Raw genomic sequence first — 18060 nt, 5'->3', positions numbered from 1 at the left:
TTGAACTCTAATGGAAGTACTTTAAAATGTTAAAAATGTAATCATACTCTACTATACTAAAATGTACTTTTTGAATCAGCCAAAGATTCATCTCTCCTGTCATTCTCATTATAAATTAAATGCAACAATTAACTATAAATGCCAAAACATTCTGAGCATTACAGAGTCATAGAGTTATACAGCACAGAAACAGGCCCTTCGGCCCATCGTGTCTGTGCCGGCCATCCAGAAAACAACTTCACTAAGTGAGGAAGTTAATTTGTTGTTAAAGGCATCCGGACAAAAAAAGAAAAAAAAATCAAGATCCACCCAAATTTAGAAGCCATTTCCCTTAAATAGCTAGCTGTTCGCGGGTGCAGAGCTAACCTCAGTTTTCAGAGTTAAAGGAAATATGTATATAGTACATATGCATTTAATAGCAACAATCAAGTGAAGTATCTGAGCTTTGCCTTGCTGTTTTACATTTTTATCGTTTTATAAACGCACATGCTAGCGTCAATAATAATATACATTTTCAGTCCTAGTAGGGAAGCATGTTTCTCTGGTGTAAAATAACTATCAGTAACCACACTAATAACATCTGTCCAACAAAAAGTAATCTGTGATAGTTGAGATGAAAATAATATTTAGACGCTCAGATGGACAGGACGTCCTATCTCTCTACACCTCCATCCCCAACCAGGATGGTCCGAAAGCTCTCTGGTGCTTCCTAGAATGGGAGGCCTAACCAGTCTCCATCCACCACCACCCTCCTCAGCCTGACTGAACTTGTTTGCACATTGAACAACTTCTCCTTTAACTCCACTCACTTCCTCCAGATAAAAGATGTTGCTATGGGTACCTGGATGGGTCCTAACTATGCCTGCCTTTTTGTAGAATATGCGGAACATCTCTTGTTCCAGTACTACTCGTGCCCCCTCGTTCAACTCTTTTGAAGACTCATTGATGACTGTACAGGTGCCATTTCCTGATCTCACCCTGACTGGAAAACGTCATCAACTTTGGTTCCAATTTACATCCTTCTCTCACCTTCACATGGTCCAACTTCGACTCTTCCCTTCCCTTCCTCGACTTCCATTTCTGGGGATAGGCTATCAACAAATATTCATTATAAGTCCACTGACTCCCACAGCTACCTTGATTACACTTTCTCACACTCTGATTCCTGTAAAGAATCAATTCCATGCTCCAATTTTCTTCATTTCCATCACATCTATTCTGATGATGCAACCTTCCACACCAGCTCTTCTGATATGTCTTCCTTTTTCCTCAACTGAGGATTTCCCCCAACTGTGGTTGACAGGGCCCTCGACCATGTCTGACCCATTTCCTGCACTTCTGCCCTCATCCCTTCCCCTCCTTTCCAGAACCACAATAGGGTTGCCCTTGTCCTCACCTTCCACCCCGCCAGCCTCCATATTCAACGGATTATCCTCCGCCATTTCTGCCACCTGCAGCATGATACCACCACCCAAGATATCTTCCCCTCCTCTCTCCTTTCAGCTTTCCAAAGGGACCGTTCCCTCCGCGACACCCTGGTCCACTCCTCTATCACCCCCAACACCCCATTCCCTTTCCATGGCACCTTGCCATGCAAACGCAGGAGATGCAACACCTGCCCTTTCACCTCCTCTCTCCTCACTGTCCAAGGCCCCAAACACTCCTACCAGGTGAAACAGTGATATACATGTACTTCTTTCAATTTAGTATACTGTATTCGCTGTTTACAATGCATTCTGTTCTACATTAGGGAAACCAAACATAGATTGGGTGGCCACTTTACAGAACACCTCTGTTCAGTCCACAAGCATGACCCTGAGCTTCTGATGGCCTGCCACTTTAATTCTCCACCTTACTCTCATGCTGACATCTCTGTCCTTGGCCTCCTGCAGTGTTCCAATGCAGCTTAACACAAGCTCAAGGAACAGCAACTCATCTTTCAATTTGGCACTTTACAGCCTTCTGGACTCAACATTGAGTTCAACAATTTCAGACCATAATCTCTGCCCCCATTTTCTTTCCTTTTCTTTGCATGTTCCGGTCTTAATCCTGTTTTCCTTGTTTTGGCTTCTGGATGGCAGCTGTTCATTATTCTGCCATTGACACCTCCTCTGGATACATCTTGTCCCATTACCACACCCTTTGGTTCTGTCTCACCTACTCTTTTATCATTTAATGTCTCCTGTCTTCCGCCCGATCACAGACCTTCCCTTTTGTTCTTATTCCACTCACCCCTGTTTGACACTCAAAGTAAGGACTTGTTCAAATTAACTTTTAAAGCAAAAACTGTAGGTGAAATAATGTAAAATTCACAAAGACACAACAAAATATGATAACTATTATGTAAGAATCTACAGGAACAGAAAAGCCTGTGCCAGCACTCTGAAAAAAGCTATCCAAATAGTTCCATCTCCCTGCCCCTCCATATTCCGCTTAGAATTTTTCTTTTTCAAATATTTATCAACTTCTCTTTTAATATTAGATTTTACTTTCATCATTATTTCTGGTAGGACATTCCTCTGTGTCAAACAAAGCTCCTAGACTCTTCCTTCATTCTCTTATGTACAGTTTGAAATGTATGTGACCAACTCACTGTCCAATGAACACAGTTTTCCTCTAATAATATTATGAAAACCCTTCATAGGTTTGAACATCTGTATCAGATCTCCACCTAGCATTCTCTGCTCCAAACAAAACAAAGCCTTTCATCCCTGGTATCATCCTAGTGAAATTCTACATGGCTTTGCCATCCTACCCAAAGTAGGGGCCTAAAACGGGTCACAATATTCTAAGTGCAGCCTAACCAAGATTTGTATAGGTTTAACATTGCATCTACTTTTGTACTCGTTGCTCATGTTTAGAAGACACAGCAACTCATATGGTTCTCTCTTTACCTATGAAAACCTTCTCAAAACCCTTCTTTTTGACAAGCTTTCAGTCACCCATCAAACCTCCTGATCTGTCACTCCATGATTCACCATTTCCTACCTGTTTCCACTAAGTGTTAGTTGTTATATATTGTAATGCCTTATCTCATCTCTCAACAATGTTTCAAAACACTAATTGTAAATGAATTACTTTGAAGCACTGCGATATTAACCAAAGGTTACAGCCATTTTGTACATAGTAAGATTCCACAAATGATTATAAGTTGAACAACTAATCACTCCATTTCTGATGGTTTTGGTTAATGGAGCAGTACTGATCAGACAGGAAGGGAGACATAGGGAATCGGAATAGGCCACTTTTTCTTTCAATCTCAATCTTTAAATTTCAATTGACAACCTTTTAGGAGCACAGTCCCAGATTTCCACTACCCTTTGTGTGAAAAAGTGCTTCCTGATTCCAATCCTAAATGGTCAGCTCTAATTTTAAGATTATGCCCCTGGTTGTGGATTCCACCACCAGAGGAATTAGTTTCTCTGTATCTACCCTATTGAATCCTCATCCTTCTAAACTCAACAGATTACAAACCAAGTTTATACAATCTATCTGCATAAATTAACACTTTAAAGTCCAGTATCATTCTGTGAATCTGCACTGCACCCACTCCAAGACCAATATATTTTTCTTGAGGTTCGGTGTCCAAACTGAACACAGTACTGCAAAAGGGGTTTGACCAAAACTGTGTACATTACTTACTCACTTTTCTATTCCCACCCCCTTGACATAAAGGTCAACTTTCCATTAGCTTCTTGATTGCTCTTTGTACTTTTAATGATTTGTGTTTGTGGACACTTAAATCTCTTTGTTCCTCCACAGCTCCCTCTCTCTTTCACACTGCTTCTTTTCTTTAATTAAAGCCCCACCAAATTCACAGTCAAATTTTACAAATTTCACAGTCACGGCATTTTAAGAATCGTGAATTTCACGATTTTACATATTTAAATCGTAAATTTCACAGTGTTACAACAAACCATGAAAATGATCTATTCAAAACAAAAGACAAAGGAGGTTTCTGGTTTTAAATGGCATTTATTGTATACTCAAAATTATTGTAAAAAGCTGACTATAAACAAGTTACATTCTTTACTCACTCAAATGGTTGACTGGGAACATGGAGCAACCTGCTACTGTCTCTTTCTCCATTCCCTGTCTTTTTGCTGTCAGCTGCTCTCTTTCTGCTGCAATGACTTTCGGAATCTAAGTGGCGCTGAACCGTTACCTGCCATGTGTGATCCAATGAAACATTGCAGCTTGTACAAAACAGTATTCCACAATCGGCATGCAGAATTTGGCTTCCAAATTCTTTCGCTTGATGTGCTGCAGTAATAGTTGTGGCCATTTTTGATTTGCTCATTCCGGCATTCTCACTTGTTTGTTAATACTTGAGACTGCTTCTCTCAAAACTGCACCAGAAGCACTCCCTCATCTACCAATCAGCAAGGTGAGCCTTGTGTCAATCACTAAGATGTACGATGTTCACAACATGCCCAGCAATCAGTGCGTTCAGCCTTGTGTCAATCAGTAAAACGCACAAAGTTTGCACAATGGCCGAGTTCATGGAGGGCCCGAGATTTTACAGTCCGTGACATATTTTCACGGCCATGAATCTGGTAGGGTGCTAGCCATAATCTTATCTATTTTTAGTAGTTTCGTTATTAAGGGAGCAATGTTAGGCAGGGCATTCAGAGAACCAACTCTCCTTCACATAATGTATGGGAGTTTTAAAAGTCTCGGTTGAGGAAAAAGGAAGTGCTGTGATGGAAGGTAGCATCATCAGAGCTGATGCGTCGGAGACGGAGTCCTTATAGGAGGCAGGGTGTGAAGAAGTGTAGTCGAGGTAGCTGTGGGAGTCGGTGGGCTTATAATGAATATTAGCAGACAGCCTATCCCCAGAGATGGAGACCGAGAAGTCGAGGAAGGGAAGGAAGTGTTGGAGGTGGACCATGTGAAGGTGAGAGAAGGGTGGAAATTAGAAGAAAAGCTGATAAAATTTTCTAGTTCCGGGCGGGAGCAGGAAACGACACCAATACAGTCATCAATGTACCAGAAAAAGAGTTGGGGGGAGGGGGCCTGAGTAGGACTGAACAAGAAATTTTTGACACATCCCACAAAAAGACAGGCATATCTAGGACCCATGCGGGTACCCATAGAAACACCTCTTACTTGAAGGAAGTGAGTAGAGTTGAAGGAGAAGTTGTTCAATATGAGAACAAGTTCATCAAGGCGGAGGAGGGTGGTGGTGGCTGGGGTCTGGTTGGGCCTCTGTTCAAGGAAGAAGCTGAAAGCCCTCAAACCGTCCCGGTGGGGGATGGAGGTGTAGAGAGTTGACCTTCTGGTCAGTTATTCTCTGTGACCCTGTTCTATCAACACCTTCTCATTTGTTATCTCTTGCCCCACCCCCTACTTTACTTGCTTAAAATCGTTTACTTTTCTAATATTTGTCAGTTCTGAAGAAGGGTCACTAACCTGAAACGTTAACTCTGCTTCTCTCTCCACAGATGCTGCCAGACCTGCTAAGCATTTCCAGCATTTCTTGTTTTTATTTCAGATTTCCAGAATCTGCAGTATTTTGCTTTTATTATATGAATAAGTAAAAGTTGCATTTTGGTTTCAGTTTTGTTGGTTTAAGAAAAATTAGGGTGCTGCTATTGGAAAATGTTGTCTGTTTGTAGTTTCACTTGATGATGGTACGATATACTCAACGCATGGTGCGATCAACAGTGCTTGCCTTCCCCAGCATTACAAATTTAGTCACCAATTTAGAAAACAAGCCAATGCAATCTTTATAGTTATATAGTGCGTTTCAAGTCAAGACATCTCAAAGCACTTCACAAAATGAACTTTTGTCATGTATGCAAACAGTATATAGGCAAACAAGCAACCACTGTGTAACAGCAACATATTGTAAATATCTATGAAACAAATGACCAGTTAAGTCCTTAAATAGTATTGGTTAAGAGGTACACCGTAAAAAATCTCATCCATTAGAAAAGGCCAAAGTGGCTATCCCAGTATTTTCCAATTAACCTCAAAAGCTAATGCACTATTAAATGCAAGCTGCACAATTGTAATAAACCTGATCAATTGCGAACTCTGTGCTTTCCGAGATAGATAAAGAGGGAAAACGGTATCACATCTCAAGTCATCCAGACAGTTCCCCATCATGCCACCCAAATGTGGAATGTGCGTTCACATTACCCATGTATTTCAATGTACTTTGCTGTTTGTGGGATAAGTACACGATGGGTTAAAATAGTTTTCAGTTCTGCTGAACAGGGATGCTTTGTTAAAGGGTGAGAAGCTGAAAAAGTGGGAAAGTTACTCATCCATGTCTTAAGGCTTTGGGACATTGGTTGGTCAAATATTTATAGTAATAAAGTGCTTGAGTGGATCGTGTAACCATGATCATGGAATCATTGGGAGAGATTGATGAACATGAGTATATCTTCTTGGCTCCATGTTATCCTAAGTCTGCATTGTGTGTCTTTTTATGTATTATATTGTAGTTTAGTGTTAGTATGCATGGAATATACACATCAAAGCGAGAATTGGTATAAGTGTTCAGAGCAAAGCACGGTTTGCTGTAGTTAGAATGGAACTGAGCTCGGTGCCTGGCTTCTGTAGTGATTTGTGAACTCAATAATAAAGTATCATATAAATGGAATTTCATTGTATGATTTGACTGAGCACTCGTATTGGACTGTGTAACATGAGCTTGTTAAAGACAAGGAGCTGGATTTTATGCAGCCGGCAGGGGTCCTGACGCTGAACCCAAAGGCCAAGGGGAATTAGAACATTACAGCGCAGTACAGGCCTTTCGGCCCTCTATGTTGCGCCGACCTGTGAAACCATCTGACCCCGGCTCGGCCCTTTGGAGGACCCCTAAACTGTATTTAATGGCACTTGGGCAATTTAGTGCCTGGTGCCAGGGTCCCCATCCTTAAAAGGATGGGGATCCCACCTCCAAGAGCTGCCGGACAATCAGAGGACCGGCAGCTCTGAAGTTCCAGCAGTGCCACTGGGAGCAATGGTCACCGTTGGAACTGCAGCAGTCATGTGAAGAGGAGCAGCCATAGAGCCTGGGCTGACAGTAATTGGAGGCAGGCTCGCTGGGGCAGTGTTTAGGATCTATTCATTCTATGTCATTTACTAACTTATCTCTAGAAGATCACCTCTCAAGTCACCTCCTTTCAACACTTCTCCAGTCCTACCTCGTGAACCATCTCCAGGCTTGAATGTCTCCCTTTTGTCTCAGTGAGCAGAACAGGACACACTACTCAAGGCATGGCTGACCAAATTACTATGCAGTTTGGCCATGACTACTTCCAACTGGTACTGTACCATATTTACATATCTTGTTGTTCCCGAGTTGCCTCCTCAGATCCAAGTAGTTTGGCATTGTCTGCAAATTTATCTCATGCAATGAACTCCTGAATCTATGATTAATGCAAATCAGAAACAGTAGGAGTCCCAACATCAACCCCTTGGCCACCCCGTTCAGCACTACCCCAACACTACCTCTGCGCTGCACCAACCCACCCCCCCACCACTGCCCCACATTGCTTCTGTAATAAGTATGTGCTTCTTCCTACTTTGTGCTTAGATAATAGCTTTTCATGGGAATTTTGTCAAATGTTTTGGAAGACCAGGCTCACTACTAGGGATCTGCACAGCCCATTTGGAAAGTAACTTCTTCAAAAGTTTCAGGGAGGTTGGTCAGGTAGAATCTTCCCCTTGCAAATATATATTTGTTACTGTTTACTTAGCTGCCACAAACATACTCCCCTATATTACCGTTAAGAAACTGATTCCATTACTTTACATGGTATTGGCTTAGACTTTTCATTTGCCGATGATAACAAGTTTGGAGTGGCAAACAGTGAGGATGAGACAAACCACCCGCAACAGGACATAGATAGGCTAGGAGAATGGGCAGATAGGTGATGCATTTTGGTAGAAGGGATAGGATGAGGCAATATAGACTTGATGGCACAGTTTTAAAGAGAGTGCAGTAACAGAGGAACCTGAAGGTTCATGTGTACTGATCTTTGAAGGTGGCAGGACATATTGAGAGAGTGGTTAGTAAAGCACCTGGATTCTTAGGCTTCATAAATAGAGGCAGTGAGTACAAAAACAGGGATGTTATGATGAACCTTTATAAAGCTCTGGTTAGGCACCAACTAGAGTATTGTATCCAGTTCTGGTCACCACATTTTGAGAGGGTGCAGAGGAGATTTACCAGAATGGTCCCGAGATTGGGGGATTTTAGTTACAAGGTTAGGTTGGAGAAGCTGGGGTTGTTCTCCCAAAGGAGATTGAGGGGAGATTTGATAGAGGTGTACAAGATTATGACCGGATTAGTTAAGTTATACAAGGAAAATCTGTTCCCATTAACTGATGGTACAAGGACTAGGGGACACACATTGAAGGTTTTGGGCAAGACATGCAGGGGAATGTGAGGAAGAACTGTTTTATGCAGTGAGTGGTAATGACCTAGAACTTACTGCCCGGAGGCTGGTGGAAGCAGAGACAATCAATGATTTCAAAAGGAAACTGGATGGGCACTTGAAGGAAATAAACTTGAGGGTCAATGGGGATCAATTGGGGGAGCGGGACTGACTGGATTGCTATGCAGAGAGCTGACATGGACTCAATGGGTCAAATGACCTCCTTCTATGCCATCAATGACTCTACGGATCTAAGACTACTGTACCAGTAGGGCTGAATTTTAATTGCGCGCCGCATTCCTTGGCGGCGCACTTTCAACTCGGCAGCCTTCCGATACGGAAGGGTCGCTGAGGAGCCCCCGTGATATTTTGCACAGGGACTCATTTAAATAGTGGGGCTGGAGCGGCCGTCCCCGATGACGTGTAGGGGTGGCCTCTGCGTCCCCAGCAATGGCATCCGGCACCACTGCGCAGGCGCCGACACCATTTCTACAGGGCTTTAAGCCCTCAGAATTACTTTTAATTTTTAAAGGTGCATCAGTGTTAAATTTTTATTTACAAAATAAGGCAGATGTGGATGGCCCTTCCCCAATTCACCCAACGGTCATTTCAATGCCAACGCATGCCTTTTTCCCTACCCGAACTTTACCACCAAACTTCTAACATTTGGCCTATAACCCCTTCCCAACATCCCCACATCCAATAAAAATTGATTTCCCCGCTCCTTCACCCCTCCTGCCCTAAAATTTTTATTACTCCTCCCCTCCCCACCAGGTTCTTGCCTCAGAACTCCTTGCAGAGTTCTGAAGGCGCACGGAGTACGGATGGCAGCCGTAAAATTGGCGTGGGATGGCCGCCGCCTGCAGGTAAATACATTTACATCTTATTAACATTCATTTGCATATGGAGATAAGGGCCCGCTGCCAGGCGGCAGGATGGGCCGCACTGAGGTCCCTCCGCCACCGGTAATATGCGGCGGGCCCTTCTCGACGTCGCGCGTTGAGGCGGGCTTCTCCCCGCAGAATTTTACCAGCCCCCTTGCCACAACCCGTGACATCGAGGGGCTGGTAAAATTCAGCCCGTAGTTGTCTGGGCTGTTTTGTTACCCTTTTTGAAAATGGACTTTAGTCTGCTTTCTCCCAGAACCTGTCCAGTTTTCACATTTCCCTCACAATGCTCACAAGTCTTATCTGTTGTCTGTTTCCAACAGCAATAAATATCATCCAGCCCTAGGATTTATCTGTTTTGAATCCATTTAGCCTACGTTTTAATTGTAATTTATAACAAAGTCATTGGATTACTGCCATTTAGGAAGGAATGCTACAAATATCTTCCCTAATGCATACTTAGTGGATGTGATCATTTAGTATATTAATTATATTATGTTCTTCAACTTTGGCCCAACTAACATCTTTTATGATTTTGCCTGTTCTTTGACTGTCGTTTTTTGTTACACTATTTTTAAAGTAACCAATTTTCACACTAACTTTTTACTGTTGTGTTTTGTGGCTGCAGCTATGTTTCAGTCCACGTCTTTCATTATCTCTCTGATCATCATAACAAGAAGTTTCTGCATGTTCTCATATTCATCTCAGTGAACTCCTTCATCTTTCTCCCTGAAGGATTCTTACAGGGCATTTTTCCTGCTTATTTTGCTTCTGATTAATTTGTTAGTCCATTTGAGGTCATTCTCATCTAATCTTGATAACCATGAGCATGCATTTATCTTAAATGCTCAGCATTTTGTCTAAGTATGCTTACCTCTTCTCTGCTGAACTGTTATTAAACCAACTCCCCACTCAGATTTCCTTCACTTCTTCCCTCATTTTCTTGAAGTTAACGATTTAAAATTATATACCCGGCCTTCAGCATTGCTGAATCCTGGATTATACTGAATTTGATTCATCCTGTGATGATAATTGTCGAAGGTGCTACAGTGCATATACCCTGTACATTATCTAGGTCACTTACTTTGACCAGGTCAAGTTCATAGTGCTTCCTGTGGCTTCCCAGGTGCATTGTACTATGAAGCAACTGTGCATTACATTTACTAACTCTGACTCCGAACCATTCTTATACTGTTACAGCCGAGGTAGGAGGAGTGCACTGTTTTTTCTAGTTCCACTTCTCTACAGGTCACAATATATATATTTTTTAAATGTTTACTCAGTTATCGATTCGGTCAATCATATACTCTACTCTTTACCCCAGAATAAAATACACCAACCAGGTTTCTTTAATAAACAACAAAATTATCAGTTTATTATGAAACAAGACTTAACCAGTAACAAAGCAAAGCATTAAAACACAGATTGAAATATGAAAGTTCCCTTTTTAAATTCCCCACACACAAACTGAAAAAAATACAGAAATTCTCTCTGCAGTGATCTGTTACAAAAAAAGAATACTTTGGCTAAATACTTGCTAATTCTTGAAGAAAAAAAGAGAAGATATGGAAAGATGTCAGTTGTTCCTTTTTGGTCTGGCGTCCCAAATACGCAAAGACATCGGTCTTCCTACAGCAGTTCTGTTCAGGTGACGTTGAGGATCAGTTTGGCAGGCTCTTCAGGAGAAATGTGGTATCAGTTTCTGTATTTCTTACACTTGATTCTCAGGAAGTTCTCAAAGAAATGGAAGAGGGTGAGTTGATGGTAACTGCTCTCTTGGCTAGCTGTCTCCAACTGTCTTAAATACAGTTCACACCAAAGTACATTGTCCAAAGCGAAACCAAAAACATTATTTCAAGAGCCAAGACTCCTGAGCCCTATAAATCTTGACCTGTCACTTCTCTGTAAACATCTTCCCCAAGTCACCAAGGTTTCTGTTGTTTATTGCTTAAAGCACATGACTTCCAACAAGGCAGTTTTTAAACAATATCTCAGTCTCCTTTCAATGAACTGTCAACAACAAAGTAAAGTCCAGCTTCTATGATCTATGAAATCTTCAGCCTTTCAATGAATCCATCGCCACAATTTCAATATAAATCCTCAAAAAATATACTTAAAAATAAAGAAGCACTTTTGTAACAGTATTCATATTTGGCTGATATGGAATTTCACGTCACTCCTTTCATATACCCTCATCTTTTCATGGCGCAGCTTGTCTTCCTTTTATCTGGCAGTCAGTAGCATAGCAAAGCTTTTGACAAGGCCCCATGTAGCAGACTAGTCAGGAAAACAAAAGCTCATGGGATCCAAGAGAAAATGACAAGTTGGATCCAAAGGTAACTCAGCGGGACGAAGCAAAGTTTAACGGTCGACCAGTGTTTTTCTGACTGGAAGGCTACTTCCAGTGGAGTTCCACCGGCTCAGTATTGGGTCTCTAACTGTTCATGGTATTATATCAATGATTTAGACTTAACTGTAGGGGCATGATTAAGAAGTTAGCAGATGGTATGAAAATTGGCTGTGTGGTTGATAGTGAGAAAGAAAGCTGTGGACTGCAGAAAGATATCAATGGACTAGAGATGTAGGCAGAAAAGTGACAAATGGAGTTCAATCCAGAGAAGTGTGAAGTGATGCATTTGGGGAGGGCAAACAAGGCAAGTAAATACACAAGTGGTAGGATACTGAGAAATGTGGAGGAACAGAGGGACCTTGGCGTCCACTGATCCCTGAAGGTAGCAGAACAGGTAGATAAGGTGGGTAAGAAGGCATATGGGATTCTTTCCATTAATGGCCAAGGCACAGAGTATAAGAGCAAGGAGGTTACGCTAGAACTGTATGAAATACAAGTTAGACAACAACTAGAGTACCGCATACAGTTCTGGTCAGCACATTACAGGAAGGATGTGATCACACTAGAGAAGGTACAGAGGAGATTTATGGGGACGTTTAAGGAATGGAGAATTTTAGCCCTGAGGAAAGACTGGATAGGCTGGAGTTGTTTTCTTTGGAACAGAGGAGGCTGAGGGGAGATATAATTGAGATATATAACTTATAAGGGGCCTAGATAGAGTGGTTAGGAAGGACCTATTTCCCTTAGCAGAGAGGTCAATAAGCAGGGGACGTAGGTTCAAAGTATTGCTAGAAGAATTAGAGGGGAGTTGAGGAGAAATCTTTTTACTCAGAATGGTGGGGATCTGGAACTCACTGCCTGAAAGGGTGGTAGAGGTAGAAACCCTAATCGTCTTAAAAAAAAACTTGACTATGCAAGTGTTGTAACCTACAGACCAAAAGCTGGGAAGTGGGATTAGGCTGGATAGCTCTTTTCTCATGACACAGTGGGCCGAATGGCCTCCATATGTTCCATAAGTTATCTGTGTCTCTTTCTATGTTCCATACTTCGAATGTCAGTTCTACCCTTCTAACGTTTTCATATTATAGAAGAGATATCCAACCAGGGTGGCTCAGTATGGAGCTTTCCAATTCCCCACGATCAACCTAAACCTCCCAGGTATCCCTGATACATAGGGCTACCACCTCTTTCCTGAATACTCTATATACTTGTATCTTATATTCATACTGTCAGTCATGTTTCGATATTCCTATACATTACAGTTGCAGTCAGGCACTTTATTCATAATGCTAGTGGCTTTCATGGTCATTCTTCTTACCTCAGATTTGCCTCCTGTTTTAAATGTAAATACAGAACATTTTGTACTATACTTAAATGATATGTAATTTAGCTACAAGGCCATGAATTCATGTGCTGTACATAATGTTCTCAGGAACCATAACGAATAAAGCTGAGGTAATCTCAATCATGTCATCCAAGCCATTATTTCAAACCAGGCAGTCTTTTACAATCTGTTCCACGGTCTTCATATTTGTTTTCTTTTTAAAAATGCAGAGAGGAAACAGCTGATCTGTTTCTAAATTGAGACTTTTCTTTATGAGGAACTTAACTAAATGAAACTGCAAGGACTAACTTGAAGTAGTATTTACACAGGTGGGTACCTTCACTTGCACCTGCAGTTCATTACTTTTATTATCTCATGGTTAGTTATAATCTCAGTGTGACAACAGCTTCTGTGCAATTTCACTTGAATTAATGTTTATGAGGAACTCCCAAGCTTTTAAAAAAATCAAAGGTGTCATTATATGCTTCAAGAACACAAGAATTATCCTATGAAGCAGGTTAATCTTGCTCATTCTGCACATTTTAAATTTAATGTAGACATTTATTTGGATGAGTTTTGTCAGCCTTTTCCTGGATTATGCAACACAATACAGGAGTAAGTTGTTCTATTTTAGGAGAGTTTGAGGGAAGTCAGCATTGCTCAGATTCTACGGGCACAGTGTAAACATGTCCCCACAAAGATAAAGGGTGGTACAGCCAAATCTAGAGCTCCCGGTTATCTAGAAGCATACAGGGTAAGTTAAAACAAAAAAAGAAAGCTTATGACAGTCACAAAAACTTAATATTTTAGAAAGCCTAGAGGAGTATAGAAAGTACAGGGGTGAAGTAAAAAAGGAAATTAGGAAAGCAAAGAGAGGACATGAAAAATTATTGGCAGGTAAAAATCAAGGAAAACCCAAAGATGTTTTATCAGTACATTAAGAGCAAGAGGATAACTAAGAAAAGAGTAGGGCCTATCAGAGATGTACAAGGGAACTTATGCGTGGATGCAGAAGATGTGGGCAGGGTTCTTAATAAGTTCTTTGTCTCTGTCTTCACAAAAGAGAGGGATGATGCAGACATTGTCGTAAAAGGAGTGTGAAATATCAGATACGATAAGCATAATGAGAGAGTAAGTACTAGAGGGTCTGACATCCTTGAAATTGGATAACTCGCCAGGGTCGGATGGATTGCATCCCAGGTTGTTAAAGAAAGCCAGGGAGGAAATAGCGGATGCATTGAGGATCATCTTCAAATCCTCACTGGATACGGGAGAGCTGCCAGAGGATTGAAGGTCTACGAATGTTCTACCATTGTTTAAAAAGGGTGCGAGGGATAGGCCAGTCAGTCTGACCTCGGCGGTGGGTAAATTATTAGAATCAATTCTGAGGGACAGGATAAAGTGCCACTTAGAGAGGCATAGATTAATCAGGGATAATCAGCATGGATTTGTTAAGGGAAGGTCGTGTCTTACTAACTTGGTTGAATTTTTTGAGGAAGTAACGAGGAGGATTCATGAGGATAGTGCAGTGGATGTGGACTCATGGATTTTAGTAAGGCACTTGACAAGGTCCCACATGGCAAACTGGTCAGGAAAGTGAAACCCCATGGGATACAGGGGAATGTGGCAGGTTGGATCCAAAATTGGCTCAGTGACAGGAAACAAAAGGTAGTAGTCAATGGATGTTTTTGCCAATGGAAAGCGGTTTCAAGTGGCGTTCCAAAGGGTTCAGTGTTGGGTCCCTTGCTGTTTGTGGTATGTATTAATGATTTGGACTAAAATGTGGGAAGCATGATTGGGAAATTTGCAGATGACACAAAAATTGGCTGCATTGTTGATAGTGAAGAGGATAGCTGTAGACTCCAGAACTATATCAATGGTTTGGTTGATTGGGTGGAGAAGTGGCAAATGGAATTCAATCCGGAGAAGTATGAGGTAATGCATTTGGCGAGGGCAAACAAAGCAAGGGGATATACAATAAATAGGAGGATATTGAGAGGGATAGAAGTGAGAGTCCTTGGAGTGCATGTCCACAGGTCCCTGAAGGTGGCAGGACAGGTATATAGAGTGGTGAAGAAGACATATGGAATGCTTTCCTTTATTGGTGAAGGTATAGAATACAAAAGCAGGGATGTATGCTGGAACTGTATAAAACGCTAGTTAGGCCACAGCTGGAGTATTGCATACAGTTCTGGTCACCACATGACAGGAAGGACACATTTGCTCTGGAGAGAGTACAGAGGAGATTTACAAGAATGTTGCCAGGGCTTGAAAGTTGCAGCTATGAGGAAAGAGTGGATCGGCTAGGGTTGTTTTCCTTAGAACAGAGGAGGCTGAGGGGTGACTTAATTGAGGTGTAGAAAACTATGAGGGACCTAAATAGAGTAGACAGGAAGGACCTGTTTCTCCTAATGGAGAGGTCAATTACCAGAGGGCACAGATTTAAGGTGACTGGTAGAAGGATTAGAGGGGACATGAGAAAAATCTTTGTCACCCAGAGGGTGGTGGGTGTCTGGAATTTACTGCCACCACCAGGTGGTGGAGGCAGAAACCCTCAACTCATTTAAAAGGCACCTGGACCTGCACCTGAAGTGCTGTAACCTGCAAGGCTACAGACCAGGTGCTGCAAGGTGGGATTAGATTGGACAGCTATTTTTGTTGGCCGACACAGACACATAGGGCTGAATGGCCGCCTTCTGAGCCGTAATGTTTCTATGGTTCTATGATTCTAAGTCACACCAAAATATGATGCTTCATTTCATACAAGACTCCAAATTAAATTACAACAATATTATAGTCAAGGGGGAAAATGATATATGATTACTTACAACTAAGGGGTGTGGAGAGGGTTGGTGGGAGGCGGGGCAAAGAGAAAGGGGAGGAGGAGGAAGAGGAGAGGCAGTAGGGGTGAACTGCAGACAAATGGGGGAATTTCATCCTGGTGGCGGGGGTCTCAACGGCCGTGAAAAGCGATGCTGAGATCCCCGTGTCGCCTCTTCTCCATAAGGCCTGCCGAACCGAATGCCAATCAGGCATTTAAGTGAATAGCGGCAGCCCTTCCTCAGGATCAAGGACCCCATCTCCAGACGTCCCGCCTTCTGAGAGCTACTGGCCAATCAGAGGCCGGCAGCTGCAGCGCCACCTCGGAGGCAGGGGCTGCTGCTGGAGGTGTACCTACCGCAGGCCAAGGTAGAGGCCTGCTAGCCGACCCCAAACCCGATGGGACCCAACCACATGTCAGGTTCAGGTCGGGTCGGGCTCTGGTCGGGTCAAGTTGGGACGGGTTCGGGTCAGGCTAGGCTCGGGCAAAATCAGAGGGACTCGGGCCGGGTCGTGCTTGGGTCCGCTGTGGTTCGGTCAGGTTCTTTTTTCCCGACCTGAGCAAGCCTCTAGGCCAAGGAACAGCACTGGACGCAGGCCTCAGGTAGGTCAGGGTGGGACTGGTCTTGCAGGCTGGAGGTTGGGGGGGAGGGGGATCGGCAGCAAGGGTAGGGGGTGGCCCTCAGAGGCACACCCCCCCCCCCCCAATGCTGGGTCCCTTGTTCAGCAACTAAGTACCTTGTAACGAGGGACAGGGCAGCCCGCTGCACAGCTAATTGCAGCTGTGCTGAGAAAGAGGCCCTTAATTGGGGTTAATTGCCCAGTTAAGGACCTAAATTGGCAGCGGGGCTGAAAAGCTGTTCACAGGCCTTCCCGCCAGGACTAAATTTTTGCACAAGCGGGATGATGGCCGGAATCCCCCCTCCCCGCCACCACCACCAACCCCCCACCCACTCTACCACCATCCCACCAATTTTATGCTCTCCCTGCCTCCAAACCCACTGTGGGGAACAGCATGAAGTTCCCCCCAGTGTGTCTTTCCTCAACCCTAATTTTAGTTTTTTTAAACACACAAGTTGGGTTTTGAAAGCAAAAGAAAACTCAGAGGGAAATGGATAGATGAGGAGGATAGTAGGGATATAGGTTCAATGGGTTAGGCCTTGGGTCATCTATCTTGAAGAGAGCAAATGAAAATAAGAGGACAGTGGATGGAGTGTTTTGTGAAGGTAAGTGGCAATGTAGTGTGAGGAAGTGGATGATTAAGGTTTGATGAAGCAAATCAAAAGGGAAAGAGGTGGGGTAACAATGGCAGTGATGGTGGGAGGGGCAGTGAGAATGCAAAATGGTATGGGCATGATAGAAGAAATGGGAAGCATGAGTAATGAGGAAAGGAGATGTGCAACCCAAATTACAGACTATAATTTATTACCTGACCAGCCAAATACTTAATTATAAGATCTATGCATCAGGACAAGTAAATTGACAACTAGCAGGTTCAACCTCAAGAATACACAGAAAGAAAGGATGGAGAAAATCCACTGGAGAAATCAGCCCTCAGTGGCTCCTTTCCCACCCACTCACCCCCTCCCATGCAGAAGTAAAGGAGCGAGAGAGAGAGAGAGGAGCAAAAGAGGGCTGAGAAAGAAGGGAAAAGTTTGGGAGAGAAAAGCAGAAAAGAAAAAAAGAGGCAGAAGCAGAAAGATAAAAGAGAAACATTAACATGAAGATTACAGAGACATGTAAGAGAGGGACCATATTCTCTGACTTACTTTGTGCAATGTTATGGGAGATCATATTCACAAACATACACACACAAACAACTGTACTTGTATTAATTAATCTAACATTGAGACTTCTCTTCTAGCTGGAGATTTTCAGCCTAATGTCTTCATGGAATCATTACTGATTTAAACGAACAATGGGCTACAAAGGAAGTTTTTCTAAATACATTTTGTGAAGTCAATACCTCTTCACTTGATTTTGACAATCTCTTAACCAAAACTTAGTTTATTATATCCAGGTCACTTCAGCCAAGTTTCACCCACTTTCCTTTTGTGCCCTGTATGATGAAGCATATAACTGTCAGCTGCCAGTTAAGAATTTTCTTAGTGAATTTTTTATCTATCAGTGCCAAGTGTAAAATGAACTGCAAGAACCAGTCATGTAGAGTGTCAGTGGTGATGAACAGCTTTGTATTTTGTTCAATCTCATTAGTAGTGGACTATTCCAATAGATTGCTGGGGTATTTTCCATAGCAGCTTTTGTGGAAGATTGCCATATGAAAAA

General features: G+C 42.6%; 1 protein-coding gene across 12 annotated transcripts in view; it reads right to left on the bottom strand.

Moving 5' to 3' along the window:
- Positions 1 to 18060, bottom strand: part of osbpl6 (oxysterol binding protein-like 6) — a 224950-nt gene that overhangs the window by 199527 nt on the left and 7363 nt on the right. Inside the window, exon 1 of one of the 12 annotated variants that reach the window (XM_068035504.1) lies at positions 4038 to 4101. The exons of the other annotated variants lie outside the window; for them this stretch is intronic. The gene's annotated coding sequence lies outside the window, so the exon portion shown is untranslated. Of the gene's footprint in view, positions 1 to 4037; positions 4102 to 18060 lie in introns of those variants that run through there. 12 annotated transcript variants of the gene reach the window in all.

The sequence above is a fragment of the Heterodontus francisci genome, chromosome 7 (assembly GCF_036365525.1).
Source record: "Heterodontus francisci isolate sHetFra1 chromosome 7, sHetFra1.hap1, whole genome shotgun sequence".
Taxonomy (NCBI): Eukaryota; Metazoa; Chordata; class Chondrichthyes; order Heterodontiformes; family Heterodontidae; genus Heterodontus; species Heterodontus francisci.
The sequence above is the reverse complement of the archived record's forward strand: the minus strand, read 5'-3'. Positions and strand labels throughout refer to the sequence as shown.